The 8762-nt window shown below is 43.1% G+C and overlaps 1 protein-coding gene across 4 annotated transcripts in view; it reads right to left on the bottom strand.

Annotated features, from left to right (window-relative positions):
• Positions 1-8762, bottom strand: part of rassf4a (Ras association domain family member 4a) — a 244154-nt gene that overhangs the window by 214028 nt on the left and 21364 nt on the right. For 3 of the 4 annotated variants that reach the window (XM_041176241.1, XM_041176244.1, XM_041176243.1), the window contains exon 2: positions 4275-4400. The gene's annotated coding sequence lies outside the window, so the exon portion shown is untranslated. Of the gene's footprint in view, positions 1-4265; positions 4401-8762 lie in introns of all 4 variants that reach the window. The other variant, XM_041176242.1, reaches the window with a different exon arrangement.

Genomic DNA, 8762 nt, shown 5'->3' with positions numbered 1-8762 from the left:
CGATCACACCAAGTATTGTTTTTTATTCTTATTCAACCATCATGCGAATTAAACACCAAGGCCTGAATTTTTCAGGCGGCAGGTAGGCTCAGTGGGAGCGGGCGAGGTGGTCACGGAGCCAATCACCGCCACGCCGCCATTTTACGTGGGCGGGCCAATTAAGACCCGTCCAACGTAAGCGCTACCTGTGCGGGTCAGGGGAAGGAGGGAAGAGTCGAGGCCAGCGTTCTTTTGTGCATGTGCGGTAAAGAGCGCTTCAATCTACCTGAGGCACGAAGCTGCCTCGGGGATTGAATCGTTATTGAAATGATTAAATAAATGGTTTAAAAATTCAATTAAACATGTCCCCTCACGTGACTGCGTCACATGAGATGGGATATGTTTTTATATTTAGGAAAAATGTTTTAATGAATAAAAGCTTTAGGAAGCGTCATCCCACTCGTGGATGAGGTTTCCTAAAAAAAAAACGTAAAGGCCGCTTGGGCTTTTCATTTGCCCACCAACCTTAAGGTGGGATGGGCAGCGTTAACAATGACATTAATTACTTCCTTAATGGCCTTAATAGGCTGTTTACATATGGGCACGTGAGCAGCAGACTCCAGCACGCCCCGCTAAACGAAACATCGCGAGACAGCGCAATGACATCAGGATGCACCACCCGACATCATTGTACGTCATTTTACGCGTCGGCGTGTCAGACCCACCACCACACACTGACTGAAAAATCCTGCCCCAAGTTGCTGTATGGTGGAAAACGAGGTGTTACAACTTGTGACTTACACAGTCATGTTATTGCATAAAAGTACAATCGAGAAAGGCCCAGCAGCAGTACCTGCATATAACTCGGAGCAGAGTGTGGGAAAGTTTTACAATGGCATGCTCTACTGCCACTGTATACTTTTCCAATTAAGCAATGAAGGAGTTGACAGGGCAACCAGTGAAGGGAAAGGAAGGCAGCCCCCTGCAAAGCCAAAGCAAATGAAAAGGCAAGATTTGCACTGGCTGGCTACAGTCAGAAACAGTCATGTGCCAATCTCTTACAGGTTATGAGTCAGATCAGATGTGCAGAGGGGATTTGACACTGCAATTCTCACCACAATAAATGCCTCAGTAAAGCACTGGCACCAAAAGTAGCCGCAGCATTACGAGATATTGAATCAACCTCATTGCACAATACAAACCACATGTTGAGGTTGGCAGCAATACGTCCTTGGTATTTCTCTCCAACTTACAGAAGATGCTAAAAATGAGTGGAAGTGAGCATGCTTATCGAGCTTATAAAAGCAGCTTGGACGCCAGGATTTTATTAAAGTACAGTAATGAGCATGTTGTTCATGAATTGAAAAGCATCCAGCAGTACAGTTAGATTACAGAATTTGCCTTTCCAAACTTTGTGCCTGGACAGAGTGCTTCAAGTTGCATGGTACCCACAAAAAGTACAGGTGCAAGTCATTTGACACCATTAGCCAAGTACTCGACAGAAATCCCTTAAAACATCATTCAACTACTTTTTAAACAATTCCAAGGTTTTCATTTATGTTATTTTATCCTGAGGTCCATTCTACACATTGGTCTGTTTTCTACGCAAAGACTAGCTAACATTAGCCCTAAATTTGCTTTTTACTACTTTGTAGAGAAACAGTTTAGTTTGAAATGGTGTTGCCAATCTACCTACCGCCACTAATCTCTCATCCCCTTAAAGATTACTTTAACGTCATCGCTCAGCTGCCTCATTTGAAGATTGAAAAGCTCAAGAGTTTCCAAGTTTTCTTTGACTCTGGGGGCAATTCACTTCATGACTCTTCTCTAAAACATCTCCAGGGCTTGAATTCCTCCCTTGTGGCTTGGCGACCAGAACTTGGCAAAGTACTCAAGCCGCATGCCGACGAGAGATTTATACAGTTTGAAATTGAGGAAGCTGCCCACTTCAAGAATTCAGACAAATTGAACAAGTTGAGCTCTCACTGCCCATGGCATAATTAAAAGTCTTCATTGCATTAGTCTTATAAATAATCAGTCTGGATGGATATTATTTCTTTTAATGCTCTCAAGTGCATAAGAAGTCTATACAATACAAGGTACTACACTAGAAAAATCAGAATAATAGGAGTAGTTGAAGAACAGGGTTTGATTGTATTGCAAACATTGATCTCAATTTTAGGTTTTATAAATTACATTTGAGGTTGCTAAAATACAAATGATTTGGTTAATGCAATAATTTTTTTATTTCAATACAGTCAGTCATTCACAATTCCTAGCCAGAACATTCACTTAACTCAATAGCTCAAGACATTTCAAGGTTGAAGTTGTCTTTATCATTATGTCAAAGTAATTATTAAAACAAAATGCTCACATGTTGCATGGCACAACTAATCATCATTTATGCAAGTATAATTCAACCAAAGTTGTGTTTTACAAAATGAGGATTTAGCTAGCACTTTCAATACAATAAAAATTTAAGACGAGACTGCTCAGGTAAGCTTACTGGGGAATTACAGTCAGTTGAACAACAATGATATTCCTAATAGGAGATTATATTTTGAAAAATGAATTCATTCATTTGCTCCACAGAATGCCGACTGAACATTTCCAGCATTTTCACTTCTCCTCAAAGTCAGAATTCATCCCTGGCAGCCACTTAATTATTTTAATGTATAATTACTCTGGCTCTGCTGACATTTGTTTTTAGATTCTGTTCAAAAAGAGCTCAGCGAATAGTTCAGGTTACATTTTGTTTTGCTAGCCACTTTCAGAGAGTTGAATGGGTTGCTTTCAAGCAGGAAGTGTCAATGCTGCTGCAGACAAAAGGGATGTGTCACATGCTAGTTAAATTAAAATTGAGAAAATCTGTCTGGGCACTTAGATGACAATCACACTGCATTTGAGGGTAACTCCCAATAAGCAGCAAATTTGCTTTTTAATCAGTTCCTCCAATTAACCATCTTCGGGATTTTTGCCAGGTGTACTGAGTATTTCCAGCGTTTTCTGTTTTAATTTCAGATTTCCAGCATCTGAAGTATTTTGCTTTAGTTCTAATTAACCACGTTGTCAAAATGTAGGCAGCTAAATGGAGCCGAAACAAATATTCAAATTAATGGAAAATAGTTCCAAAAATGCGCTCCCTTAATAATTATTGGGAGACCTAACAACTGGGTGATTTCGTTTCTGGTTTTAGATTTTTCAGTTTTTATTTGAATAAATTTACTGGCAAAAAGCTGGAGAAAGTTTAACTATCATGGGCAGAGAAAACTTTCACATCTCACTTCATCTATTTTATTGGTTACGTCAGGTTAAACTGGGGGCTGTGACCCGCCCAGTGGGATCGCAAGACGAGATCCTGGGGTCACGAGTTCTGTGGCAGCAATGGCTGCTGTGAAGCTCCGAATGAATGGCAACGGCTGCGAGGCCCCTTTAAATGTTTGCGCTGTTTTTAAAACTGTGGGTGTGACATAAATGGCTGATGCTGAAGGCCTGCCCTGGAGAACCAACTCTCACAGGTTTCTCCCCACAACCCCAGCTCTCACAGCTCCCACTGCGAGATCATGTCAATTTCAAAGCCTCCGACTGTGGTCCCGCACTGGAAATAAGCTTGGAAAGCACGAGGTTAATTAGTCTGTTCTGTATTCCCAAAATTTTGTTAAACACTGTACAATCTAAAAGCTACATTAACATAGTACCTTCGATATACAGATAAATGTCCCAAGGCACTTCACAGAGGAATAACAATAGACACTAGGAATTTGTGGAAAGTTAGGGGAATTGAGCAAAAGACTTGGATCAATAGGTAAATTTTGAGAAAGCATCAGAAATAAAACAAAAGAACATATCGTGAAGAGGAACAGAAGTTGGTTTAAATTCCTTTCTTTTAAGAAAAATCATTAAATGCAGAGATTGCAGTCTGGATTTTCCCTTCAACATTCCTGGCACATACTAGGTTTACATTCCAGGAAATTCCCAAAATCAAAGCCAGTGAGTGCCAGCTACTCCAAGTAACAGTCAGCAAATCCGAGCCAGTGAAGCAAACCGAGATAATCTTAAAGGATTATTTTAGAATTACTTAAGAGTCATGCTGAAAACTTGTCTTGCGCAACAGAGGATGCAGCTGAAATACAAAAGTGGGACAAAGGCGAGGGAGGGAGAGACAAAAAGGAAATCAGAGAAAACAGAGACAAGGTAATAATTGAACAGGGCACCTCGCAAGGCAAGGGAGCAGCTGGTCAACATCCTAGAAATCCCAATAAAGTATGATTAGAATTATCACTTACTTGACATACCTTTTGATGCTATTCTGGAGATGAAATGACCTCACTGGACACAATTTTCACTTGCAATTAAATCATTCGGAGCCAAATCTCACGAGACTCCCAAAACATTAGATTGTGATGAGACGTTGAATTTCTCTGTTTTGGGATGGAAAAAAAGTTTGTAAGAACCGATCAAAAATAATATTAAAGCAAGAGTTTTAAAAGAGGGAAAAAACAATTAAATAGAGATTAGTCCAGGGGATAACTAAGCTAAGGCCAAGATTTTCCATGCTGAGGTCGGGTGTGTTCGGTGCCGTAAGCGGACATCATGAAGATAAGGCCAAAAGTCGGTTTCGTGACATCGTGAAACCAGTTTGCGACCGTCCGCTCAGCCCGTCAACGGCGGGTACTGTTCCCCACCACCGGACATTGGGAACCTCACAGTAATACATCAGCATATCATAAGGCCAGCCCACAGGGCCCATCCCCCATCAGCAGGAAAACACGCCAACATGTTTCACAACAGCATATAAAAGGTGTGCACTTGGCAAGCTGCACTTCGAGACTTCAAGGTTTGTTTACCTACCTTGCTTCACAGACAACACCACATCACTTTTAGAGGGTTCACAGGCGGGTCTCTACCTACCAGGTCATTCATATGTGGGTGGCTTTTCAACAGCTGCAGGGCTAGGGCTTGCTTGAGGAAGGGAGAGAAGTGGCCTCAGGCAAGAGAAGAGGCTGCAGGATGAGAGCTGTACTGGGAAAGGAGGGTATCACAGGGTGTGCGTGTGGGGGCACATGTTGATCTGTGTAAGGAAGATGGTGAGGGCTGAGGAGGCAGTCTCCAGAGGAGATGAAACCAGGTGGGGATGTGTGAGAATGGGTGGTGATGTCCCTTGAGCTGGCAGTGAGTGAGAGGCCAGTGACTGTGCGATGGGCTTTAGTGTGTGAGTTTAGAGTGATGAGATGGCTGCCATACCCTGGCTGCACGGATGAGATCATTCATCCTCTATCTGCATTGGATGGCCAACCTCTTCTGTGCGGCATTGGCACTGATCACCACTGCCATTGCCTACCAAGCCGGAGTGGTAATGTAGCGACCCCTCCTACAGCCAGAGTGGGGCTAGAGGACACCACAGAACGGCCTCCACGGCATCCAAAAGGCGCTCGAGGGCTGGAGTCTTCTTGCCTATCGGGGCTGCAGTCTTGGGTTGGAAGCACTGAACTCAGCTGTACTTTAAATGTGGTGCCTGGCGTGATGAAGCGGCGAGGTGACGGCGTGGCAGGCGAATGAGAGTCCGCCCGCCATGGAAATGCTGTGTTTCCCGGGAATGCATAAGTGGCGGGTTTGGGACGATACAGCATGAAAACCCGCCTACGCGGCCGGCGGGTGGTTACCGCACTTAGAGCAGAATCGCCTCAGGTTTGCACTAAGCCTTTAAATCAGATAAGATTAGAACTTCTCATGAAATGATGCATCTTCCACTCCTCTCCCCCAGACTCTTGTCCCTTACACATTGCCTTTCGTGACCACGACACACCCCACCCTATACCCTATTTTCCTCCTCAGTTAGACGTGTTAATATTTGCTCTCATCATCCAAAATTCTGAGCTAGCAAGAAAACATGAATTTGCTTCCATATTTCAGGTGGGGTGGAGTGTTACACTCCAAGTGTTACAACCACTTGGGACAAGTTGGGTGGACCAGACCTGTCCATCACCATTGTTCATAAGGATCATGTTCCCTCAGGATGTCCCAAAGCACTTTGTAACCAATTACTTTTGATGTGTAGTCAAGATTGTTACACCACAGAACGGCCTCCACGGCATCCAAAAGGCGCTCGAGGGCTGGAGTCTTCTTGCCTATCGGGGCTGCAGTCTTGGGTTGGAAGCACTGAATCAATGATCAGCCATTTTGCACACAGCAAAGAACCATAAAGAACAAATAAATGAACGAATGACCAGGGAGCATGGCTTTGGGGATGTTGCTCAAGTCACAGAATAGCAAGCATGAGAATAATCCCTAGATAAGTATTCGCCTTCCTAGCCCAGCAGCATTTTCCATAGCTCTCACATTCAGAGTGAAATTAAGCAGCTTGACACAGATCAGAGATAAAAATCAAGGCATGGCTTATCTGCATCCTTCATACCAGGAATTTACCCATTGAGCCATCAGGAGGATCTGCGGCAGGAGTTTTAACAAGATTCAAACTTAAACTCCGCAGTCCATTAGTCAAACCACACCTTGGTGCTGTACCTAATTTTGATCACAGAGTAAAAGGAAGACACTTGAGCTAAGAAGGCAATGCAGAGAAGAACTGCGAGACCATCCCTGTCATTAGTGGAAAGGCTAATAATTGGGCCTTACAAAATGGAACTGAGGGGTTATCGTGTACAAGATTAAAGGTGATATACATTCTGATAAGTCAGGACTGCCTGTTGAATGGTTTCTCAAGTATGTTGCAATCTCAAAATTGCTAACCTTATTATACTAGTGTGAAAAATTACCACACACAGACAGTAGATTTGTTGTAGTAGACCACACCACACTCAGCTTATTCACTAAACAAGTTGCCCCAAGATAACTGCAAAGCAATATCTAGTGCGTGCCATATACTCTACTTTGGTTTCCAACAGTACCCTTCTTAGTGATTTTTCCCCCACCTCCTCTTTCTGAATGTGCAGATACCTTGCTGGTATGTGAATCCACAGGAACTGGGTGACCAAGGCCCCATCTGTCCTCAGGTGAACATAAACGATCCCATGACACTATTTCAAAGAAGAACAGGGAACATCTCTCCAGTGCCCTGGCCAATATTTATCCCTTAACCACCCTGAAAAAAATTCCTGATCATTATCATATTGTTGATTGTGGGAGGTTGCTATGTTCAACTTGACTGTCACATTCCCTGCACAGCAGTGGCTAATACCTCAAGAATACTTATTTGGCTCCACAGAGCCACAGGAGATCCTGAAGTCATGAAAGGCACTATATAAATGCAAGTTTATCTTCCTTTTATTTTATATACCTGTACGAGATAACTTCTCAGTTGCATGTTGTAAAGCTAATTATTAGTCTTTCCTCTAATGTCAGGGATAGTTTCATCTACATTGCCTTGTCAGCTCAAGTGTCTTCCTTTTTCTCTGATCAGAATTGGGTACAGCAGCAAGGTGAGGTCTGACTAATGCACTGCTGAGTTTAAGCAGTAGCTCTGCAGACTTATAACCTTCGATTTTGGTCACACGGTTCAGCGATCTATTTGCTTCTTGTTCTGCAGTGTTCAAGAATATTGTGCACTGAATACACTAACACACTTAGATCACTTTCAACTTCACCTTAATGTATTTTGACACCTTTCATGAAGCAATTAAGTTATTCAGTTATTATTCCTATATTATTGAACAATAAGGAAGGATACCTCCCAGTGTAATGATTAATACACAAACTATAGCCTTTGTGACATGGGGAAAATGATCTGTTGAAGTGCAGCCCAGCACTTTGTACCTCAACACCTGTTCAAGCAACTTTAGGATGCAGTATATCAAACAATGAAACTCAAGATTAGATCAACTCGATAGGAACAAGTATAGGCCATTTAATACCTCAAGTCTGTTCCACCTGCCATTCAATTAGATCATGGCTGATCTATATCTTAATTCCATCTGCCTTGGTTCTGTGATGCTTATTAGATACAAGAAAATGGGCCCATTAGCACCTGTTTCTCTTGGGCACTGAATGACCTTAAGAGCCGAAAACTAGCATTCACGGTACACACGTAATAGTGGGTGACTTGGGAAGAGGTGGAGGAGGAGGAGGAGGAGAATACTTGCTCTGGGTGTTCAGGTGGTAATTCTCCTACCTGAACATCAGCAAAGAAGGGTGAGAGAGATATTGGCATGTCAGTAAGGTTGTCCTCACTGAAGTCTGTCACCTGCCACAGCCACAACTGCAATCACAGGGCACAGCAAACAACCCATCACCCCTGGCTGTGAAGGTGACCACGGCAATAAATTTTAATACGTTTCGTTCTTTCTAGGCTGGAGCTGAAGATATTTGCAACATCTCACAGTTTGCCATCCACTAGAGCTTAAGGGAAGTCACGGAGGCTCTCTATTCAATGAGAGTGATTTGCATTTCAACCTCTCTTGCCACAGAGAAGCAGGTAGAGTGAGCACGCGACTTCACTAGGTTTGTAGGCTTCCCTGTGATACAGGGTGTCATTGAATGCATGTAGACTGCTTTGCTGCCGCCACATGTCAACTCTACTAAGTACTGGAACTGAAAAAGCTTTGACTCCCTCAACATCCATCTGGTGCATGACCATCAGCAGAGAATCATGCAGCTGTGTCCGGTATCCTGGTAGGAGTAACAATGCCTTCAGCCACCACACTAAATGAAAAGCTGACGACTGGGTCAAAAGCATTATTCGCTGATGACCCCAATGCACAACTCAGGCACACTTGCAAAGCATAAATACAATGAAAGCCACAGTGCTACATGAAATGCGATAAGAGTAA

This window comes from Carcharodon carcharias, chromosome 28 (genome assembly GCF_017639515.1).
Source record: "Carcharodon carcharias isolate sCarCar2 chromosome 28, sCarCar2.pri, whole genome shotgun sequence".
Classification (NCBI taxonomy): Eukaryota; Metazoa; Chordata; class Chondrichthyes; order Lamniformes; family Lamnidae; genus Carcharodon; species Carcharodon carcharias.
The sequence above is the reverse complement of the archived record's forward strand: the minus strand, read 5'-3'. Positions and strand labels throughout refer to the sequence as shown.